Below are 25,498 nucleotides of genomic sequence, written 5' to 3'. Positions count from 1 at the left end.
TTACAAAGAGAAAACATCCTTAATTTTGGTGGGCCCGAGAACATCAGGTCAGTTGGACTGAGCAGGTCAGTGCTTCTTATATAATTTTGTTTTTATTTTATCGACTGAAATAAGGGTGCTCTCTTGCCCTTTCTACTTCTAAATACCATGCTTAGATTGCATTTCTTGGTTTTTCTTAATGCTTGGTTTAAGCATTAGTTACTGAATTTCTCCTCTGCCCATCCTCATCACATACATGTCAAAAGCCTGTCACTCTCTCTAGTTTAGATTTTACAACTTTGGTCAGATCAATGATTCTCAAACTTTAGAGTGCCTTAGGATCACTTCGATAGCTTGTGTAAATACAGATTTGTGGGTCCTACTCCCCTCTGATTCAGTAAGGGAGGATCCAGAGAATGTGCATTCCAAACAAATTTCTAGGTGATGTCATGATGTTGTTGGACTGGCCGAGGGACCACACTCTGGGAACCACTGGGTGACATAAACATTTTATCTTCACATTGTAAAACATACGTTATAGCTGAGCCCTGTATATATACTATAGTTGCTTTCTGTTTCTCATCGATATATTTTTGTTCTCCCTAGAGTTAATAATTGTCTTTTCACCATTTGATTTAGTTTGTATGCACCTATCATTAAGTTATACCCAAATTCTCTCTCAGTGATGTAAATCTCCCAATATGTTCAGATTCATTAGGTATTTTTAAATATCTTTTTAAACAATAAATATCCCAGGATTTTTTTTGACATGTTCCAACGTGGATTGACACACACAGCTGCTGTGTTGAACACCCTACTTTCCAGATTTTGTAGCTTTTTAAAAAAGTATCTGAGAATGTCTTTTTTTCTCCCCTTTTATTCCATTGAAAGTTGGTTGACTAAAATTCTAGGTTGAAAGTAATTTCTTTTTGAAAGCATTGTTCCATGGTCCTCTGACTTCCATTGTTGCTACTGGGTAATCTGACATTATCTGATTTCTTGATCCTTTGCAAGAAACCAGTTTTCTTTCTGGAAGTTTTAGAATCTTTTCTTAATATCCAGTCTTTTGAAATTTTTCAGGGGTTCTAGTGTAGGTCTATTTTCATCTATTGTGCTGAGCACGAAATGGGCTCTTCCAATCTGGAAACTCACATCCTACAAGTCTGAGAAACTTTCTCCAGTTATCTCGTGGATAATTTCTTACCTTCTATTTTCTCTGTCCACTTTTTCTGTGACTCCTTTGTGTGTATGATGGACATTCTGGAAAAGTCCTATTTTCTTTTCTCTCCATTTTCTAACTCTTTATATTTTGGTCCTACATTCTGGGAGATTTCTTCAAATTTACGGGGTTTTTTTCCTCATTTTTAATTCTTAACATCTCTTTCTGGCTCTTTTAATATTTTTTTTGAAGCATCCTGGTTTTGCTTCATGGATGTAATATCTTTTATCTCTTGGAAGGTATTAATATAGGTTAAAAACTTTTTTTCTCCTGCACTATCTCTGTGTCCTTCCTGTTACTTTATGTGATTTCTGTCTTTTATAATACAATTTCCCTCAAATATGTGATAGTTGTTGACTGTAAATTCTTATTTAAGAGTGGGCTACTAAAAAGCCGACTGGATGCTTTTGTACCAATAAATAGAGTTGTTTGTCTCTCACTAAACCCTCACTGCCCAGGACCATGGAGCCCTGTCTTCTTCCACCTCTGGAGAAACATGATAACTTATGTGATAGAAAGACAATGAGATTTGATATGAAGATCTGCATGTAGGGTCCTGAATCTCCCCCTTAGAATCTGCATGAGCTTGAACAGATGTCTTGCTTTCTCAGTGTCAATCTGAATGCTTACAACAGTGTATGGCACATGTCATACATATTTGTGGAATGAACAGATATCCTCAACTGAGAAATGAAGATCATAACACCCTCCTCCTCACTTTGTGGAGTTATTTAATTAAGAGAGTATGTCAAAAAGTCCCTTGAAATTATCAAGTGCTACTCAAATTTCAGAGTTTATTATCAAAGAGATGCTAACATTTATTGCACAAGTGCAGTACTGTAAGCAGGGTGCTGTACTGGTCAGTTTCACTGCAGGCACATCCTTCATAATACATGTGTAAGTATGGATGCTGTGCTTCTGTAAAATGAGAAGCATTGGGGGTTTTTTTTAGGATAAAAAAGACATAATTTAATTTTTTCATAAAGTATAATTTTAAAAAAAGATTAACCCAGGAAATCATGGTCGTTGGTGTTTGCAAATCAGGAAATAAAATATTTCATCATCACACAAACACCTTACGTATAAACCAGCTTACATAAAAAATGAAATTACTGGGCTTCCCTGGTGGAGCAGAGGTTGAGAGTCTGCCTGCCAATGCAGGGGACACGGGTTCGAGCCCTGGTCTGGGAGGATCCCACATGCCGCGGAGCAACTGGGCCTGTGAGCCACAACTACTGAGCCTGCGCATCTGGAGCTTGTGCTCCGCAACAAGAGAGGCCGCGATAGTGAGAGGCCCGCGCGCCGTGATGAAGAGTGGCACCCGCTCGCCGCAGCTAGAGAAAGCCCTCGCACAGAAACGAAGACCCAACACAGCCAAAAATAAATAAATAAATTTTTAAAAATGCCCTTATAAAAAAATGAAATTACTTACAGTGTGAAGCCTAGAGTATACTCCATTCTTTGTTGTTCTGATTAGCATAAGCAAACGTATAAGTGCCTTCTTATATCTTGAGAATGAATGATGGATGTTTGAACCACCAGGGTTTCTCCTCATAGCTGAAGCCGTTTTATAGTGTAGAAATTCCTTTTCCATTATTAAGAATGAAAGTCCATTCTCAAGTATATGTGGTCCAACAACTAGCACTCTCAGGATTTGTTGCTTATCTCTGATTAATACCAACTCCACCTTCTGTTAGCCAGTACCCTCGTGGACCATGCGGAATGGCATTTGTTTTGCAGCTTATATTTAGGACACGTTGCAAGGTTAAGAACTACTTCAGAAAATGAAGCTTCTTTAAACAACTCTTTTAACTCTTGATCAGACGTAACCTCCAGTGCATTTATCCTACTATGGCAAAGGGCTTGTGTATACTGTTTCACAGAATCCAGCCCTTCTGGTCCACGAACAAACTTTGTTACTTCTGCAGCAAGTCGTTTCTGAGGACGCCGATTTTCTGGCTCTGTGACATGCTGCTGCATTATGTCATTAATCTCTGGAAGGGGTGGAAAAGTGAAGAGCTTTTGGTACCTTTCTATTGAATCATCTTGCTGCCTGACAACTGATACAATTCAAAGGGAGGTATCTTAACTCTGTGTAGCCAAACAGCACTGTCAGATGACTTTCATGGTTTTGATCCACTTGTAATTAGGGGAACAGTGATTCCAAATACGTCTTCTCCAGTCATCTTGTGGATGAAATCATACCCGGACATGACATTGCTTAGCTCATCAGATCCACCCAGCCGGATCAACAGCCATAACGCTGGAACAGGTAGTAGAAGTTATAGGCCTGGAGCCTTCAGTATAAGAAGAACTCGTTCATAGGCCTGGAGCATTCAGTATAAGAAGAACTCTTTCGACCTCATGATCTCAGGGCTCTAGTGCCGACGAGTCTGGATGTTCATGCGCAAGCGTCCGCCCACAGCTGCTCGGAAGGGTATGGAGTACTGCGCTGTGAAGCTGCCGGTCGGCTCATCAGCAAAGAAATGCTGATCAGCTGCTGGAGGCCTCTGCGCAGGCGCAATGGCCCCTCCCGCCTGCGCAATCGCTTTGTAGGTAAAGGGGCGCAGCTGCGCTAGCGGACGGCCCACAAGAGGCAACAAGTTGGCCGTGGGATGAGGCAACAGTAGATGGTCTGGAGAAAGCTTCCCGCCTTGCCACAGTGGAAGAGCTCTGGCAATTCTATCTTCATACCCCTTTTGGGGAGAACTTTTTTTTTTTTTTGTGGTACGCGGGCCTCTCACTGTTGCGGCCTCTCCCGTTGCGGAGCACAGGCTCCGGACGCGCAGGCTCGGCGGCCATGGCTCACGGGCCCAGCCGCTCCGCGGCGTGTGGGAGCTTCCCGGACCGGGGCAGGAACCCGTGGCCCCTGCATTGGCAGGCGGACTCTCAACCACTGCGCCACCAGGGAAGCCCGGGGGAGAACTTCTTGAACAGACCCCCGGACTCCTGCACCGCCGGCCACCCCTGAGCGCCGGAGTGAGCCTCACGCAGCCCCAGGCGCAAGACCCCTGAAGGGCCTGGGGCTCCAGACCACCTGCCTAAGGAAAAGGACCGCAACATGGGCGCCACCATTTTGGTGGCAGCCAATCAGAAGCAGCCTTGGAATTTGTGAACACGCTCCTGTAGAAGAGCAGGTAGGATTCAACAGAGTGGCAGGATGGGGGAAGATAGGTCCTGTACATGTTGGCTTCCTATCAGGAGGAACTCTGTTAGTTAGAACTTTGAATCAAAGAGATGAGCTGTCTTATAGTGGGTAGGCTTCCTGTCCCTGGACAAAGCAGAATTTTCCAGGAACGCTGCAAAGGAAAATACCTCCTGGAATGCTGTAAAGGAAATTTCCTGGTAGGGATAGATTACGTCACTAGACTCAAAGTGCTCTAAAACCTTTTTTGTCTTTAAGATCTTCGTTATTACAGAATCACAGATTTTAAAGCTACCATCAACATTCCAAATGCTAGAAAATAGACATAAATGTTCTCAGTCAGATTTACTTGGGATGTTTTATAAACATCTTTTGAAATGAATCAGTAAAGAAACAAACATTCCCAATATGTCTAAATCGTTGGAGCTGATTCTGTCTTCAGAAAATGCAGTTTGATAACTGCTTGGAGAGGTCAAAGTACCCTGCTGTAGGACAGTGGCTTCTTCGTTGAGGCCAGTCCTTTATTTGATATTTTCTTAAAGAAATGAAAGGCATTTGGGGAATGCAGACAAGGAGGATGGCGCGCTTCCAGGAAAGAGCACAATTTCTTCCTTGAACGGGCTTGCTGCCCAGAAAACAGGTTGATTCCCATTTTATCTGCAGTGCATCACTCATTTATGTGCAGTGCTGTAGGGCTGCCAGCCTCTGCCTGGATACAGTCTTGTCCCCTGAGAAGGGCTGCATTCATTTGTAACCATCCGATGCTGTTTAGCTGACAAGTCAGCATTTTCATCCTCTTTTACCAAGACCCCAAGAAAAGAAAGTACTGTAAGATCTTCTTTAGCCTTTCAAGGTCGCTTCAGAAGAGAGCTAAAATAAGAAAATATCACTATATTTTCGTTTGAACAGGATTTAAAGGATCAAATAAGCAAGAAATAAAAGAGTGCAGGCTTTAAAGATTGAGTTATATTTTCAGGAAGTGTAAATTAAGGGAGATAATTGCACCTTTTTTCTTCATCTCTCGTTGAAATCCAGGTAGAATTGGTGACTAAAAAAAAGGTTACCGAGCTGCAATGGCTTTGCAGTGTCATTTTCTGACCAATCTCTTCCAGTACCCTGTAGAATAGATACTGCAGTAAAGGGTTATCTAATGGTTTAAAGTTAAGCTTCTATTAATAACTTTGGCTCAGGCCTAAGGTAAGGGGAGAGGGCCCACGTAGTTGCAGGTGTCCAATGAATAGTGGTAGAATATCTCAAGAGCAACAGCAATATGTCTCTCACTGGGAGGTTCCCTAGAGCCCTGTCTAAGTCCTCATCTACCTTCTACCTAGATGGTATCATCCAATGCCTTGTTTTAAATTCCTATCTGAATATTTCCAAACCTCTGTCTCATGCCCATACTTATTTTAAATTTTAGAAACGTACGTCAACTGAGTAATGAACATTTACATATAAATGGATCAAATGAACTAAGAACTAACCTCTCTTTTGGGGAATAGGGCAGAGGATTGAAAATCTTACTCCTCACTTCATCTCCACTGGGGTTCCCTATACACGATGTATAAGATATATACACAAGGTGGAAAACCAAATAGGAATCAAAATACTCTTCTACTGTGGATCAGCTATTACCTAACACAGCCTTGCCACAGGACTTAACCCAGCCCTCTCTGTTAAAACTGATTTGGAGTGTATGACTCGAGCTTGGATTCCCTAGTGGGATTTCCTGTTCTCTCTCTGTCCTGAAACTAAAATGGCTAAGTCTTCAGATTAGACCCCAGACTAATTACATGGCCTGCCCCTAACAATTAGACTCAGTCCATATTTGTTTTCCACATGGAGGACCAGGACAAAAGTGGAGGACAGGAAGACTGCATAGGGTTCTGAACTTCATTTTGCACATGTTTTTTCTTCCCATTCAATACCTTTCCTCCACTGCCTGATGAATTTCTAATCATTCATCTTGATTAAGCTTAAATTTCACCTTCTCTGAAAATGCCTTGATATAGCAAGCTTTACTTATCCATTGTGCTCCCATAGCATACTGGTGCTGACACTGTGGCTCTTAGAAATATTCTTTGTCCTTGCTGGTTCTTCTCTGCGTGGTGGGGGACTGGCTTTTCCAGGCTGCATTCTCCAAGCTCCTGTATAGCAGCTGAAGCTTGTGGCTGGCATCACTGGCAGGAGATGGGGGATGGGCTCTTCCCTTCCCTCCCTTCATTGAGTGACTTTTCTAGTAGTGAGTATGTTCCTTCAGAGATTCCTCCCTCTGGACATGCTTGCTTCCGCTCCAGTTCCAAGTGGGGAACCGTAGCTTTGGTAACAACATGGTATTAGTTTCCTGGGGCTGCTGTAACAAATTACTACAAATTTGGTGATTCCCAACAATAGAAATGTATTCTCTCCCAGTTCTGGTGGCCAAAAGTCTGAAATTAAGGTTTCAGTAGGGATAAGCTCCTTCCAACAGTTCTTGAAGAGAATTCTTCCTTGTCTCTTCCAGCTTCTGGTGGTTCCAGATGCTCCTTGGCTTATGGCAGCATTACTCCAATCTATGCCTCTGTCTTTACATGGTCTTCTTCTCTTCTCTTTCTGCATCTTCTACTCTTGTCTCTTGGAAGAAAATTTTTTTGGATTTAGGGTCCACCTGATTAGTTCAAGATACTCTCATCTCAGGATCTTTAATTACATCTGCAAAGACCTTTTTTTCCAAATAAGTTAATATTCACTGGCTCCAGGTATTAGGATGTGGACATATTTGGGGGGAGGCCTACCATTCAACCCACTACAATCACTTCCTCTCCTTGTTTCTCCCATCTATGATTGGTAGAGGCCGTCTGCTTTAGAAAATCTCTAGGTTATCTTATTGTTCACTCTTTAGCTGCTCAGATCCTGCCTCTTCTGAGTAGCCGGCTACTTACATTTTCTCTGTTATAAATATTTGAAATGGTTATAGTGAGATCCTGATGGATATATATAGAGATTTTTCTATGTGTCTAGTATACACTCATAATACAACATATTGTCATGCTTTGTTTACATGTCTATGTCCCTTGGTATGCTGTATAACCTTTGTTATTTTTCTTCCTGTCCCCAGGACTCAACACAATCCCTAGTGTGGAAAGTTTTCAACAAATAATGGATTATGAACAATGAACTGAAGATGAAATGAGAAAAATATGCTTAATAGATCTAAAATCTGCAATGAATATATTATAAAGTGTCCATTGAAACTATTCAAAGAAAATGTGTCCTTCAACACAACAGCATCACTTGGAGAGAAAAATATCTTGATGTGGACAGAGAAATTATTGGCTCTTCAGAGTCCAGGATGGATAATCACCACAAAACAGTGAGTCTGGCAGAATTTTATAAATATTTCTTAACACCTTCTTATCTCTCAGAGTTTCACTCGATAAAATGCTCATTCACGTCAAACGCTTTCCAAACTTCCTCTTTTTACCCGTAGTCAACATTTTCAATAAACAATCTGCTTCTAATTACCACTAATAATTTTAATTGGGGAGTGGGTGTTCTTTATGGATATTATGGTTCAACGTATAATCTTTTCTATAGACTGTTATCTGGACAGTCTTTTAGAATAAGAGTTCTGATGATTTTACTCCCTTTTTAAAAGTCTTCAGTGGTTTTGCATTTTTCACCAAAAAGGTCCAAAGTGGCATTCAAAGCTCTCTTTCGTCCTTGAGCACTCAAATATTCTCTCCTACTGTGCTTGTGTGGATTACTGACATGGTCTTTGGTTCATTTACCTTTGCACTTTAATCCTCCACATCTGAGGAAATTTGACAACAGTTCTGCTTGTTTCAACTTTCTGTGTTTTTAAGGCCATTATACCGACCTGGTTAAACCTTGGGAACTAGATAGATTTGGGTTTGAACTCAGATTCTATTTATTGACCACGCGTGAACTTGAGAAATTCAGTAATGTCTTGGAACTTTGGTTTTCTCATTTGTAAAATGGAGATTTTCATACCTCCCTCAGAGTGTTATTTCTAGGATTAAATGAGAAAATAGATGTGATATCCTTGTCACACAAATTCTTAAAAGATGGTATTATTCTAATCTTCTGTCAAAGATAATTTTCTGATTGAAAGCTTTCCTGATTTTTCAAACGTGTTTCTTACTTTAAAATTTGAAAGTACATTTTATTTTAGTCCTCTTTTAGTATTTATATTACTCAAAGTTAAATTTATCTTTTAAATCTAACCCACTCACTATATTGAATAGAGTCTTTATGATTTACATTTCTCTGTATCCTTTAGAACAATCCTGTGTCTGGCACATAGTAGGCATTCAAAAAATTGTTGAATTGAATTCATTATCAATCCATTGAGCTGATAAATGGCAGTACGTTCCTGCTCTACGCTCCTTGTTCTGAAGGGCTGTGCTCTATACATTAATCTTAGAATCACAGGGGATGTAGGCCCTGAAGCTGTGGTGTCTCAGTTTCATTATATTAATGAGATAGCTCAGAAGATTGGAAATAGAATGGTATTTAACCATTGATTAGCCATCAAAAGTTTTCTGAGGTGCTGAAGTATATGTTCTATAATTTCAGAAGCACTAATTCATTTTATAAAAGCTGCTTAAGGGTAGGTTTTCCACAAGCATTAATCAGTTGGGTCACTGTTCAGTGTTGAAGCAAACAATAGCCTAAACCACTTGTTTCTTTAATAAGTCCAGGTGGTTTGGAGTCAGGGAATTTAGTAAGAATGCGTTATCTATTAATTTATTCACACGTAAGAATACTTATCATTTACTCCTTTTATTCACTCATCCATATTTTAAGAACTGAAAACATGGTATTTGAAAGAGAAATTATTTCTCTAGTAGAGCCTATACTATTTCTTTGAGATATTTTGTTAATATTTAGGATTTTTATTGCTTCGAGTATATACATTTATTACAATGTCACATTTTGTTTAATCTTAATATTCTTTTCCTGAAAATTTTGAGTCATTAATATAATACATAAGTTATTCAATTAGTATTAATATTCCTTTTGTACTCAGGCATATTCATTTCTGTCTTGTGATAACTGAATACTTTTAGTGCTGAGACCGCGAGACCCAACCAAATGCCCCAGGGTGCTGATCAGTTGTATAACATCCGATAATATTCCAGCATCCCACACATATAACCTTTGGTTGATGCCCTTGATGTCACCACCACAGTAAGACTGTGCCAGGTGTCCTCTCAGTGGCTTTACTATGGACCCGTTGATGTCTGATGAAGGGTCTGTTGGGGATGAAAGGTGTTCTCAGTGACTTGAGTTGTCATAACTAAGTCTTAGCCTTTTCCCAAAAATCTATGGGTTATTATCTTGAAGTCGTGTAAATAAGTTGAAATCAGGTCTCAGCAATTGCAGTCACACCCGCACCTTTCTTTTTTACTCTCCTCCAGGGAGAACATTAATGGATTCCCAGAATTTCATTTGCAGAGACACTCAGAATCATCTTAGAGTCATATTTAAGATTTCATTTGATTTACCTTATGGTCATACCTCACTGATAAACTTTAAATGTGATTTATATCGGAAGCTTTTATGCCTTTGAATTCTATCAGTTTGCAGAAATTGATTTTTTTAAACTTAACCAGTGGATTCTTCTTCCTTTTAAAACAGACTTATTGGGATTTGATCTATACACTATAAAATTCAGCCAACGTAAGTGTACAATTCAGTGGTTTAAGTATATCTACATAGTTGTCCAGTCATCAAGTTATAACCTTAGAATATTTTTATAACCCTGGGAAAAAACCTTATACCCATTAGCAGTCCCTCCCCATTCTGTTCAATCTCCACTATCCCTAGGCAAATATTAATCTACTTTCTATTTCTGTGGATTTGCCTATACTGGACATTTCATATAAATGGAATAATGCAGTATGTAGTCTTTCATGACTAACTTCTTTCATTTAGCGTAATGTTTTCAAGGTTCATCCCTATTTTAGCTAGTCCTGTGTTTTATTCCTTTTTATTGCCAAATAATATTGCATTGTATGGATAAACGGTATTTTGTTTATCCATTAATAAGTTGATGGACATTTGGGTTGTTCCATTTTTGCCTATCATGAATAATGCTACTATGAACATTTGTGTACAAGTCTTTGTGCGGACATATGTCTTCATTTCTCTCTGGGTAGATACCTAGGGGTAGAATTGCTGGTTCATATAGTATCTCTGTGTTTGATATCATGAGAAACTGGGAAAGTATTTGCAAAGTGAATGCACCAATGAATTCTTATTTTTAGTGTTAATATTGGTCTTACTAATTTTTATCATTGATTGCTCTGTACCATTTTGCTGTGATGACCTTCCATTTTCCTTGTAACTTCTTATTTGGGTTTGTGATGCTTTAACATTCTGGTTTCTTTCCTTGTCTTTTCTGTGACTCTTTTCCCCTTCCTGCAAGCAATTTTGTTCCTGGTTCTTCTCTCTTTCTACCTCAGCGTTTTCATTCAGCAAAGGATACTTCACTTCTCTGCCTTGTGATGATTCAAATCAGTTACCCCATGATTTAGTCTTTCCTAAGTTGCAGTCACACGGTTCTGATTGTTCTTTTAGCACCTCTACATAGCCGTCTGGTTTCAAATGCAGTATGTCAAGAGAGCTCATCATGTGCTCTGCAAAGCTGGTCTTTTTTTCTGATTGCTGTCTTTTGAAAATTCCTCTGCTGTCCTCACAACTCAGACTTGAAATTTCAGACATCTTTTATTCTTTCTTCTTCTTTGTCTCTTTTGCCTAATATTTGCCAACTCCTGTCTAGTTTATGTGTCTATCACCCTCAGAGATAGTCCCTTTCTCTGCATTACCCTCCCACTGCTCTGCTTTGCTCAAGCACCCTTATTGCTCAATTTGACTTCCATACATTCTCTTTAATTGGCCCACATAATTGTTGTACTTTTCCTTTTCCTTTTCCCCAACACTTTACATTTGCATCGTAATAGTTCAGTCTCATTCCTATGACTCCTCTCTTAAAAATCTTCAAAGGTTCTATATTATCCTCTAAGTAAAGAAACGATTCCTTAGGTGTACATTCAAGTCTCTAACATATAGTCTGGTCTCCACTGCATTCCTGCATAGAGCTTATGTTTGAGTCAATCTCAGTTCTCTTTGTTTATCCACCAAGCTTAGTATTTTCCTGCCTCCAGCTTTGCTCATGCCTCTCCTTGGGGTGCCGTGTCACTGAATCTACAGAAGCCAATTCCTCAAGGCCCTAATAAAATGTGTCCTCCTTCACAATGATACCCATGATCTCACTAGACTGAATTTATGACTCTTTACTCTCAACTCTCACAATGCCTTTTTCAGTTATTTATTACAGTCATTTGATATACATCTAACCTTCCCTCTTTAAATCTATGGTCCTCGAGGGCAGAGGCCATGGCATATTTATCACAATTAGAGAAGTTGCCATTTCCTGAATATTTACTATGACCTGGGCACTGAACTAAGTATTTTGTCTGCAGTATTTTCTTTAATTATCAAAACAGTCCTCTGAATTATGCATCTTTTTAATCCTCATTTTATAGATGAGGTAGTTAACGCTTAGAGAAGATAAGTAACTTCCTCAAGGCTAAACAGCTTGTAAATGACAAAGCTGGAATTTTAGCCTTCTCTGACTCTAAAGTCTCTGTAATTAACTAGGACTATGTCACTTTCTCTACAATACCTAATTTAATAAATGCCAGTTAAGTGAATAAAAAAGGGCTGCTGAAAAGACACATAAGGTTTAGTAGTTAGGTTTTAGTTCATATTGAAGTTCTAATGCTTTCTTTGGAGTGAATTATTTACCATGTCCGAGCTGTTTACTCATTCATAAGGCAGAGGAAAGAGATAATAGTCCCTGCCTCACAAGGGCATTGTGAAGATGACTGAAACAATGCACAAGATAGCATGTACTAGTAGGCTCTCAGTAAATATTAGTTGATAGTAATAAAAGTAAATTTCCATTTTTACTAATCCTCCTTGATAAGGTTGGCTGTCCTTGAAGGTAGCAAGATGAAAGGAGAGGCATGCAAGCATCAGTAACCATAGCAATTTCACAAAATTCACCCCACCAGGAAATAAATTTTATTATCCACTGTGCAGTCATTCATAGTCATTGACCTAAAATGGAACTAACAAACTATACGATGCTTTATAGTTGAGTGCTGTTTTTACTTCATTTATATATCAATATCTCTAACTACCTATCTATCTACCTATCATCTATCTATCTATTGTTTATCTATCTATGGGTTTAAGTATAATAGCACTAAATTGACCAGGTAACTCTGTCACTGGGTTTCTAGAAGTGACATTTGGATAGTTCAATCTTTATCAAGACGTCGACTTTCTCTTCTGAGCTCCAACTCTGTTCTTGTTGATATCCCTCAATTAGCCTCAAATGTGCAAGTAAAATTTGATTCCCTTTCCTCTAATCTTGTTTTTCGGGGTAAGTATCTCTTTATCTCGCTGACCACAGTGATTCATTATTGCATGTCAAATGCTTCTAGACATTGGTGTTCATGAGAATATTGTCACCTCTATCAAGGCCTTTTATCAAATGAAAAATTTTAATTATAATGAGTGTACATGCTTTCACCAAATTGTACTGTTTCTTACTGTTACCCTTATTTTCATAGAATAAATGCCCTTTGACATTTTATAAGATCCCATTACTAATCAATGGTTGAAGAAATCCTGAATCTTATGTTAACTCCTTATGTAAGATGAATCCTATTCTCAATACCTTTTTCTTTATAAAAACAAAATCAAAGACTTGTTTAAGATACTTGGGGAAAGAGACAGTTCTCAAGCAGGAGGTGAGAAGAGAAAGTGAGGGTGAGTGTGATATGGAAATATAGAGTTAATTTTCTGGTTGCTCTGGCTATCTGAGTATGAGTAAGGTACATTAAGATGTCACAGTAAAGATGAACTTTGTCACTATATTTTCAAGTCCATGACTGAGGAATTGTAGGTGGAGAATTTTCTATGCAGTTCCCATTCTGTTGATATTCAGGAAAAAATATATGAAACTCTTATGTGCTGTCTTGATTTTTTTTTGTTTTGGGTACCCTGTATTCTAATGGGAGGTCTAAAATTCAGTCTTCACAACCTGGAGGGATTTCATAAATGCAGGGTGCAATTTGGAATATTAAATACTTTTAAAAAGTCTCTGTGCTTAAAATGTCATAGCAAAAATCTACAGTAAACATCCAAATCATCTCTATTTCAATATTAGTATTGTAGCTGAATGTGCAGAGATTGCATCTCGTTTAATATAATTTTAAGGATGTCTTTGATACTACAAGATAACATTTTCTGTGCTTGTGATTGCTTATAGAAACAGTGATTCATTGATCTGGAGACTACCTTTCTTCAAGGAACAATGGTGTAGAGTTGCTCGTTCTGTCCCTACTAGTTTTTGTCAGGTGTCTGTCGAAGGACCTTTATGTTGATGGTGTTATAAGTAGGAAAGGGATGAGCAGGGGAACACCAGTAGTGTTTCTGGTCCCCACAGTTTTCTTGTGCAAGCGTCAAGGAACACTTTCACATATATGCTCATTAACTTTCTCCAAACGAAATACCCTAACACCCTCATCAGAAAATAGTAAACTCCAATAGCACTCACCAAAATAACATAAAATAGACACAGTCCTAGGACCCTGGAGAAGGACCCTACCAACTCAAACTACTTATTTTTAATTATAACTAAACAATTAGAAAGCTTATTTTTTCATTCAGTATCTTTCCATGAAGAACAATTACTCATTAATCTGGATAAAATTCTGTAAAAGGTAAATCATTTGGGAATTTTGTCTGAAGTTTGAGATAAAATGATATTTCACTTATATTTACATTTTATTATCCTTTGGAGTGGCAAAATGACAGATATTAGGATAGTAGATGCCATGCGTGTGAGCAAAATCTGAACATATAATAACAACTAGGACTACCCTTAACAGATAGGACTAAGCACTTTTACAAGTACTACTCAGTTGATTTGCACTACTTTGCCAAGAAGTATACTATTGCCCATACTATTAATCCCCTTTTGCTGGGCTCAGAATGCTGGAGAGATTTACACACATTCACTTAGGAAGTAAATGGAAGATTTGGAACATGAAACAAAGTTTTTGACTACAGATTTTTTTCTTTTTCCAATATTTAACAATGCATCAGGGGAATAGAAACCTATGTGAACAGACAGTAATGTAGGAGAACCTCTGTACATGGAGTTGGGTGAGAATCTTTTGTCCAGAAGCATATTCCCAATGGTGTATGCACCAATAGGGCTAGTAGTAAGACTGCAAAAAGGTATCTCTTGCTAAGAAATTTGGAATACTGGTGGCTCCTATAAAAATAAAAGGAAAAATTGCATTTCATTGAGAGTAATTCTGTATTTAGGTTTTTATGGCTCAAATAAACATGGAAAGTTACCTATTCAATAAATACTTGGCTAAAAGACAATGGACATAATGATTTCTTTAAAGTTCTCTTTGGTTCTATTTGGATGAAACTTAGAAGACTGTATTAATCGTGGTTTTCTTGAGGAAATGGAAATTAAAAAAAATTAATTGCAGAAATATTTATTGCTTGCTATATACCAGTTTTTATACACGAAGGGTACCAAGATGAATGATGTGGTGATTGCTCTCAAGGAGCTCAATCTTAAAGGAGATAAAGGCATGTGATTTATATGTTATGATATGATTTAGATGACATGGTAAGACAAGAATAAGTATATAAAGGAAGAAGAGAGTGACAGTATACTGAAGTATCAAGGATGGCTTTCCAAAGAAAATAACATCTCATTAGATTTTAAAGAAAGAATGGAACATTCACCAGAAGGTCATGGTCATTCCCACCAAGGAATAATAGGTCCTGGGGCAGGTGTTTATTCCTCCTGGAGCTTTATATTATAGCAATGAATAACCCTCACATGTTGTAGTAGAAAGATTTCCAGGCTAGGATGAGTACATCTGACTTCTATTCCAAACTCTGCCCTTGACTTTCTTTGAGTCACTGGAAAATATCTCCATCTCTCTGGGCCTCAGTGTGGACAGGATTAATACTAAAGTTTCTTCTGTGTCTGATGCAATCAACTTTATTGAACAAAGCATGAGACTTAAGAGTACAGGCTCTAGGATCCAGCTAGATCTGTGTATGAAATCTAGTTTGACCACTTTCTTGCCATGTTAACTTAGGAAAATTCCTTGATGTGTCTGAGCCTTAGCATCCTCATGAGTAGAAAGAAAATAACGTCAACCTCAGAGACTAATTGTAAGGACTGTGTAAGATAATGTGTATAAAGTGAACTAACTGACACGATTATTGGAGCCATTATACGTTTAGTAATAACATTTAAGGGGGAATTGCATACGTTGGGGGCAGTTGATGAACAGTTGAATAGATAATACTAAAATAAGCTTTTGTGCTTCCTTACATATGCCCTCATTGGTCCTACCCGAGTCACAGGTAAAATACCCTTAACATACTGATGAGGCTACTGTGGGGCCAGTCCCTTGGACATAATTGGCAGTGAGCTCTATTAACACAGGGAACAGGTGAGGCCAGGGTTGTGGGTTTGATCCCCATTGGGGCACTTAGGTTCACATTGCTCCATTTTCAACCAATGGCTGCTGGGTGCTGGTCGTCAAATGGGTGCTGACATGTAACTAAATCTGCTCAAACCTGTGTCGAATCTCAAATACCTTCCTTCTTCCAGATCTTAAGTCACCTAAGTTAGATCTTCCCCAGCTATCCTCTCTAAACATTCACCATCTCTGGATGCCCTTTTTTCTTTTCAAATATTCTTAGCCCTTATCGCTTTCAGGTATCACTTGGTACTTATCCCTTATAATTAATTGAGTTACCACTTTTATTGTCTGTTTCCCCATCGGAAAGGTAAGCTCCTGGAAGGCAAGAAGGTTTCTCTGTTTGTTTACTAATATTTCCCTATTGCTTTGATTAGTCATTGATACATAATAGACATGTTGAATAAAGAAATGTCACATGAAAATGTATATGATGCATGCAGTTGCCAACACTTTAACCAAGGAGCATGCAGGGGATTCTTTTATAACAGGAGACAGAAAGCTATTAAAGAGTAAATGGCTTCTAAGTAATGGATGTGAGTTTGCCAGCTGTGAGATTTTCTCTCAAAGTTGGAAAGGTCTATAAAATCCTGTTTCACGCTGGCCAGAGACTATATCTTTATAAAGGCATATTTGCAAAGATTGTCAGCAAGGTTTAAAAACAAAAGGAACACTGAAGAAAACAGCCATTTGAAAATTCATGTCTCCTGAATTCCAGTCACTTGCATGGATCTGTGAAAATGCTGAAGACAGAAAAAATAAAACAATATCAGTAGAGTTATTAAGGTAGAAAACATAATGTACGATAAAACCTATAATTATAAAATTTTCAGTTGAAGAAACACATTATCTGGATTCAGGTATGGGCTGTAGGAGTCATAGAAGACTTAATCTTTATATTTTTGATATTTAATGGTAATTTTAATATATTTCACTCTAACATTTAATAAATTCAATCTTGTAAAAATTATTTTCAGTTTGTCCATTTAAAAATCTTTTTTTTTAAATCACATTTTGACCCTATGTAGCTTGATAGATTGGCTTCACTTTTATTTTAGAGCAGTTTTAGGTTCATAGGAAAATTGAGTGGAAGGTATAGAGATTTCCCACATACCTCTGCTTCCACACATGCACAGAGTTGCCCATACTGACATATCGTAATCAGCCAAGTCTGTACTGTGCTCCACCTGTTCGTCCCTCCCTCCAAGCCCTTGGAAACTATTGATCTTTTTATCGTCTCCATAGTTTTGCCTTTTCCGGAATGTCATATAGTTAGAATCATACAGTATATAGCCTTTTCAGATTGGCTTCTTTCACATAGTAATATGCATTTAAGTTTCCTCTATGTCTTTTTATGCTTAATAGTCATTGCTTCTTGGAACTGAATAATATTCTGTTGTCTGGATGGACAAGTTTACTTATCCATTCACCTACTGAAGGACATCTTGGTTGTTTCCAAGTTTTGGCAATTATAAATAAAGCTGCTATAAATATCCACATACAGGTTTTTGTGCAGATATAAGCTAAATGGGAAAAGAACTTGAAAAAGAATAGATATATGTATATGCATGACTGAATCACTTTGCTGTACACCTGAAACTAACACAACATTGTTAATCAACTATACTCCAATATAAAATAAAGTTTTTTAAAAATAAATTAAAAAAATAATTTGCATTTCCCTGATGAAATATGATATGAAACATCTCTTTATATGCTTACTTTCTGTCTGCATATCTTCTTTGGTGAGGTTTCTGTTAAGGTCCTTACCTCATTTTTTAATTGGATTGTTGGTTTCCTTATTGTTGAGTTTTAAGCATCCTTTGTGTGTTTTTAGAAGACAGTCCCTTATCAGATGTGTCTTTTGCAAATATTTCCTTCCTGTCTGTGGCTTATTTTCTCATTCTTTTGACATTGTCTTCCACAGAGCATAAATTTTTAATTTTAGCGAAGTTCAGCTTATCATTATTTCTTTCATGGATTTGCCTTTGGTGTTTTATTTAAAAAGTCATTGCCATACCCAAGGTTATCTAGATTTGCTCTTGTGCTATTTTCTAGGAGTTTTATAGTTTTATGTTTTACATTTAACTCTATGATCCATTTTGAGTTAATTTTTGTGAAGAGTGTAAGGGCTATATCTAAATTTTTTTTGCTTGTGGATGTCCAATTGTTCCAGCACCATTTGTTGAAAAGATTATTATTGCTCCATTGTATTGCCTTTGCTCCTTTGTCAAAGATATGTTGAGTATATTTATGCAGGTCTATTCTGTTTCATTGATCTATTTGTCTATTTGTCTATTCTTTCTTCAATACCACACCATCTTGATCTATTTGTCTATTTGTCTATTCTTTCTTCAATACCACACCATCTTGATTACTGTAGCTTTATAGTAAGTCTTAAATAGAGTAGCATCAGTCCTCCAGCTTTGTTCTTTTTCCTCAATATTGTGTTGGTATTCTGGGTCTTTTGCCTCTCCATATAAATGTTAGAATCAGTTTGTCAGTATCCTCAAAATAACTTGCTGGAATTTTGATTGGGATTGCATTGAATCTACAAATCAAGTTGGGAAGAACCGGCATCTTGACGATATTATGTCTTCCTCTTCATGAATATGGAATGGTTCTCCACTTATTTAGTCTTCCTTTGATTTCATTCATCATAGTTTTGCAGTTTTACTCATATAGATCTTAAACGTAATTTGTTAGATTTACACCTAAGTATTTAGTTTTGTGGTGCTAATATAAATGGCACTGTGTTTCTGATTTCAAGTTCCACTTGTTCATTACTTGTATATAGGAAATCAAATGAATTTTGTATATTAAATACATATTCTGCAATCTTGTTATAATTGTATATTAGTTCCAGGTGCTTTTTTTTGTTATTGTTGATTCTTTTGGATTTTCTACATACGTTTTTCTAATGTCATTTGCAAACAAAGACAGTTTTAATTCTTCCTAACCAATCTTTATACCTTTTATTTCCTTTTCTTGTCTTATTTCATTAGCTGTAACTTCCAGTATGAAGTTGAAAAGGAGTGATGAGAGGGGTATTCTTGCCTTGTACTTGATTTTAGTAAGAAAGCTTCAACTTTCTCACCATTAGTATGATGTTAGGTGTAGGTTTTTTGTAGATATTATCTATCAAATTGAGGAAGTTTGCCTCTACTCCTAGTTTACTGATAGTTTTTACCATGAATGGGTGTTGAATTTTGTCAAATGCTTTTTCTGCATCTATAGATATGATCATGTAGTTTTCCTTTATTAGTCAGTTGATGTGATGGAGTATGTTAATTGATTTTTTAAAATAGATCTTTATTGGAGTATAATTGCTTTACAATACTGTGTTACTTTCTGTTGTACACCAAAGTGAATCAGCCATATGTATGCATATATCCCCATATCCCCTCCCTCTTGAGCCTCCCTCCCATCCTACCTATGCCACCCCTCTAGGTCATTGCAAAGCACTGAGTTGATCTCCCTGTGCTATGCTGCTGCTTCCCACTAGCTAACTGTTTTACATTTGGTAGTGTATATATGTCAATGCTACTCTCACTTCGCCCCAACATCCCTCTCCCACCCTGTGTCCTCAAGTCCATTCTTTATGTCTACATCTTTATAACTGCCCTGCAACTAGGTTCATCAGTACCATTTGTTTTTTAGTTTCCACATGTATGCGTTAGCATACAGTATTTGTTTGTCTCTTTCTGACTTACTTCACTCTGTATGACATACTCTAGGTCCATCCACCTCACTACAAATAACTCAATTTCATTTCTTTTTTTTTTTTTTTAACATCTTTATTGGGGTATAATTGCTTTACAATGGTGTGTTAGTTTCTGCTTTATAACAAAGTGAATCAGTCATACATAAACATATGTTCCCATATGTCTTCCCTGTTGCGTCTCCCTCCCTCCCACCCTCCCCATCCCACCCCTCCAGGCTGTCACAAAGCACCGAGCCAATATCCCTGTGCCATGCGGCTGCTTCCCACTAGCTATCTACCTTACTGCGTTTGTTAGTGTGTATATGCCCATGACTCTCTCTCGCCCTGTCACAGCTCACCCTTCCCCCTCCCCATAACCTCAAGTCCGTTCTCTAAGAGGTCTGCATCTTTATTCCTGCTTTACTCCTAGGTTCTTCATGACATTTTTTTCTTAAATTCCATATATATGTGTTAGCATACGGTATTTGTCTTTTTCTTTCTGACTTACTTCACTCTGTATGACAGACTCTAGGTCTATCCACCTCATTACAAATAGCTCAATTTCGTTTCTTTTTATGGCTGAGTAATATTCCATTGTGTATATGTGCCACATCTTCTTTATCCATTCATCTGTCGATGGACACTTAGATTGCTTCCATGTCCTGGCTATTGTAAATAGAGCTGCAATGAACATTTTGGTACATGACTCTTTTTGAATTATTGTTTTCTCAGGGTATATCCCCAGTAGTGGGATTGCTGGAGTATATGGTAGTTCTATTTTTAGTTTTTTTAAGGAACCTCCATATTGTTTTCCATAGTGGTTATATCAATTTACATTCCCACCAACAGTGCAAGAGGGTTTCCTTTTCACAACACCCTTTGCAGCATTTACTGTTTCTAGATTTTTTCATGATGGCCATTCTGACTGGCGTGAGGTGATACCTCATTGTACTTTGGATTTGCATTACTCTAATAATTAGTGATGCTGAGCATCTTTTCATGTTCCTCTTGGCCCTCTGTATGTCTTCCTTGGTAAAATGTCTATTTAGGTCTTCCGCCCATTTTTTAATTGGAGTGTTCTTTTGATATTGAGCTCCATGAGCTGTTTGTATATTTTGGAGATTAATCCTTTGTCTGTTATTTCATTTGCAAATATTTTCTCCCATTCTGAGGGATGTCTTTTTGTCTTGTTTATGGTTTCCTTTGCTATGCAAAAGCTTTTAAGTTTAATTAAGTCTCTTTTTTTTTATTTCTCTTACTCTAGGAGGTGGGTACAAAAAGATCTTGCTGTGGTTTATGTCAAAGAGAGTTCTTCCTATGTTTTCCTCTAAGTTTTATAGTGTCTGGTCTTACATTTAGGTCTTTAAGCCATTTGGAGTTTATTTTTGTGTATGATGTTATGTAGTGTTTTATTTTCATTCTTTTACATGTAGCTGTCTTTTCTCCATTGTATGTTCTTGCCTCCTTTGTCGTAAATTAGGTGACCATATGTGCGTGGGTTTATCTCTGGGCATTCTATCCTGTACCATTGATCTTTATTTCTGTTTTGGTGCCAGTGTCATACTGTCTTGATTACTGTAGCTTTGTGGTATAGTTTGAAGTCAGGGAGCCTGATTCCTCCAACTCCATTTTTCTTTCTCTAGGTTGCTTTGGTTATCTGGGGTCTTTTGTGCTTCCATATGAATTGTAAGATTTTTTTGTTCTAATTCTGTGAAGAATGCCATTGGTAGTTTGATAGGGGTTGCATTGAATCTGTAGATTGTTTTGGGTAGTATAGTCATTTTCACAATATTGAGTCTTCCAATCCAAGAACATGGTATATTTCTCCATCTATTTATGTCACCTTTGATTTTATTCATCAGTGTTTTATAGGTTTCTGAGTAGAAGTCTTTTGCCTCCTTAGGCAGGTTTATTCTTAGGTATTTTATTTTTTGTTGTTGCAATGGTAAATGGGAGTGTTTCCTTAAATTCTCTTTCACATTTTTTGTCATTAGTGTATAGGAATGCAAGAGATTTCTGTGCATTAATTTTGTATCCTGCTACTTTCCCAAATTCATTGATTAGTTCTAGTAGTTTTCTGGCAACATCTTTAGGATTCTCTATACGTAGTATCATGTCATCTGCAAACAGTGACAGTTTTACTTCTTTTCCAATTTGTATTCCTTTTACTTATTTTTCTTCTCTGATTGCCATGGCTAGGATTTCCAAAACTATATTGAATAATACTGGCGAGAGAGGCCATCCTTGTCTTGTTCCTGATCTTGGAACAAGATCCAAGTGGAAATGCTTTCAGTTTTTCACCATTGACTATGATGCTTGCTGTGGGTTTGTCATATATGGCATTTATTCTGTTGAGGTAGGTTCCCTCTATGCCCATTTTCTGGAGAGTTTTTATCATATATGGGTGTTGAATGTTGTCAAAAGCTTTTTCTGCATCTATTGAGATGATCATATGGTTTTTATTCCTTAATTGGTTAATGTGTATCACGTTGATTGATTCGCATGTATTGAAGAATCCTTGCATCCCTGGGATAGCTCCCACTTGATCATGGTGTGTGATCCTTCTAATGTGTTGTTGGATTCTGTTTGCTAGTATTTTGTTGAGAATTTTTGCATCTATGTTCATCAGTGATATTGGTCTGTAATTTTCTTTTTTTGTGATATCTTTTTCTGGTTTTGGTATCAGAGTGATGATGGCTTTGTAGAATGAATTTGGGAGTGTTTCTCCCTCTGCAGTTTTTTGGAAGAGTTGGAGAGGGATCAGTGTTAGCTCTTCTCTAAATGTTTGATAGAATTCGCCTGTGAAGCCATCTCATCCTGGACTTTCGTTTGTTGAAAAATTTTAAATTATGGTTTCAATTTCATTACTTGTGATAGGTCTGTTTTTATTTTCTAATTCTTCCTGTTTCAGTTTTGGAAACTTGTACCTTTCTAAGAATTTGTCCATTTCTTCGTGGTTGTCCATTTTATTGGCATATAGTTGTTTGTAGTAGGCTCTTACAATCCTTTGTATTTCTGTGGTGGAAGTTGTGATTTCTCGTTTTTCATTTCTAATTTTATTGATTTACATCCTCTCCCTTTTTTTCTTGATGAAAAAAACATCATTTTTTATGCGTGATGAGTCTGGCTAAGGGTTTATCAGTTTTGTTTATCTTCTCAATGAACCAGCTTTTAGTTTTATTGATCTTTGCTATTGTTTTCTTCATTTCTATTTCACTTATTTCTGCTCTGATCTTTATGATTTCTTTCTTCCTACTGACTTTGGGTTTGCTTTGTTCTTCTTTCTCTAGTTGTTTTAAGTGTGGGGTTAGATTGTTTATTTGAGATTTTTCTTGTTTTTTGATGTGAGATTGAATTGCTATAAACTTCCCTCTTAGAACTGCTTTTTCTGCATCCCATAGGTTTGGGTCATCATGTTTTTGTTGTCATTTTTTTCTATATATTTTAAAATTTCTTCTTTGACTTCTTCAGCTATGTCTTGATTATTTAGTAGTGCACTGTTTAGCCTCCATGTATTTGTGTTTTTTACAGTTTTTTTTCTGTAATTGATTTCCAATCTCATAGCACTGTGGTCAGAAAAGATGCTTGATATGATTTCAGTTTTCTTAAATTTACTGAGGCTTGATTTGTGACCCAAGATGTGATCTATCCTGGAGAATGTTCCATGTGCACTTGAGAAGAAAGCCTATTCTGCCACTTTTGGGTGGAATGTTTTATAGATATCAAATCTATCTGGTCTATTGTGTCATTTGAAGCTTGTTTTTCCTTATTTATTTTCTGTTTGCATGATGTGTTCATTGGTGTAAGTGGGGTGTTAAAGTCCCCTGCTATTATTGTGTTACTGTTGATTTCTCCTTTCATGGTTGGTAGCATTTGCCTTATGTATTGAGGTGCTCCTATATTGGGTGCATAAATATTTACAATTGTTATATCTTCCTCTTGGATTGTTCCTTTGATCATTAAGTAATGTCCCTCCTTGTCTCTTGTAACTGTCTTTATTTTAAAGTCTGTTTTTTCTGATATGAGTATTGCTACCCAAGCTTTCTTTTGATTTTCATTTGCATGGAATATCTTTTTCCATCCCCTCACTTTCAGTCTGTATGTGTCCCTAGGTATGAAGTGGGTCTCTTGTCGACAGCATATATATGGGTCTTGTTTTTGTATCCATTCAGTCAGTCTGTGTCTTTTGGTTGGAGCATTTAATCCATTTACATTCAAGGTTATTATCGATATGTATGTTCCTATTACAATTTTCTTAATTGTTTTGGGTTTGTTTTCATTGTCTTTTTCTTCTCTTGTGTTTCCTGCCTAGAGAAGTTTCTTTAGCATTTGTTGTAAAGCTGGTTTGATGGTGCTGAAGTCTCTTAGCTTTTGCTTGTCTGAAAAGCTTTTGATTTCTCCATCGAATCTGAATGAGATCCTTGCTGGCTAGAGTAATCTTGGTTGTAGGTTTTTCTGTTTCATCACTTTAAGTATATCCTGCCACTTCCTTCTGGCCTACAGAGTTCTGCTGAACAATCAGCTGATAACCTCATAGGAATTCCTGTGTATTTTATTTTTTCCTTTTTCCCTTGCTGCTTTTAATATTTTTTCTTTGAATTTAATTTTTGTTGGTTTGATTAATATGTGTCTTGGTGTGTTTTTCCTAGGGTTTATCCTGTATGGGATTCTCTGTGCTTCCTGGATTTAGGTGACTCTTTCCTTTTCCATGTTAGGGAATTTTCTGACTATAATCTCTTCAAATATTTTCTCAGGCCCTTTCTTTTTCAGTTATTCTTCTGGGACCCCTATAATTCGAATGGTGGTGCGTTTAGTGTTCTCCCAGAGGTCTCTCAGATTGTCTTCAATTCTTTTCTTTCTTTTTCATTTATTCTGCTCCCCAATAGTTATTTCTATCATTTTGTCTTCCAACTCACTTATTTGTTCTTCTCTCTGTTATTCTGTTATTGATTGCTTCTAGTGTGTTTTTCATTTCAGTTATTGTGTTGTTCATCTCCGTTTGTTCTTTAGTTCTTCTAGATCTTTGTTAAATATTTCTTGTATTTTCTCAGTACATGCCTCCATTCTATTTCTGAGATTCTCGATTATCTTTACTATCATTACTCTGAGTTCTTTTTCAGATAGATTGCCTATTTCCTCTTCATTTTATTGGTCTTGTAGGTTTTTACTTTGCTCCTTCATCTGTGACCTATTTTTTTGCCATCTCACTTTTTTTTTTTTTTTAATGAGTGAGATTGTGTTCCTGTCTTACTGGTTGTTTGGCCTGAAGCTTCCAACACTGGAGTTTGTAGGCTGTTGGGTAGAGCTGGCTCTTGGTGCTGAGATGAGAACCTCTGTGAGACATCACTCCAATGAATATTCCCTGGGGTCTGAGATTCTCTGTTAGTCCAGTGGTTCGGACTCAGAGCTCTCACCGCCGGAGCTTCGGCTCAACCTCCAGGTCGTGAACCAAGATCCCACAAGCCACGTGGGTGGCAAAAAAAAGAAAAAAATAATAAAAAAAAGAAAGAGAATGATAACAAAGTTAGAAATATAGTTAGACAAGGAAACTAACAGGTATGTTAGAAAGAATATAAAAATAAAAATATAGATGAATCAACAACCAGAAAGTACAACAGTACCATAATAGTAAAAAAGAGGAAGAGGGGGAAAAAAAGGGGGGTGAAGGCCTTGGCTTTGGATGGCGGGGCCTAAGCAAGGGCATGGTTTGGGCGGTGGATGGGACCTATGCTTAGGACCCAAAGGGCTGGAAAAGGCCCTGGGGGCTGTGGGGGTTGAGTCTTAGGCTCAACGGAACAGTAGGCATCCAGGCATGCCCCCCACCCCTGGTATTGGGGGGGAACCTCACCTGC

At 37.4% G+C, this 25,498-nt stretch overlaps 1 pseudogene; it reads right to left on the bottom strand.

The window, feature by feature from the left end:
- Window positions 1-2,749: 2,749 nt before the first annotated feature.
- Window positions 2,750-25,498, bottom strand: part of LOC132427721 (tyrosine--tRNA ligase, mitochondrial pseudogene) — a 136,697-nt pseudogene continuing 113,948 nt past the window's right edge.

Source organism: Delphinus delphis, chromosome 6 (genome assembly GCF_949987515.2).
Source record: "Delphinus delphis chromosome 6, mDelDel1.2, whole genome shotgun sequence".
Taxonomy (NCBI): domain Eukaryota; kingdom Metazoa; phylum Chordata; class Mammalia; order Artiodactyla; family Delphinidae; genus Delphinus; species Delphinus delphis.
Note: the sequence above shows the minus strand (reverse complement) of the source record. Positions and strands in the feature narration are given on the sequence as shown.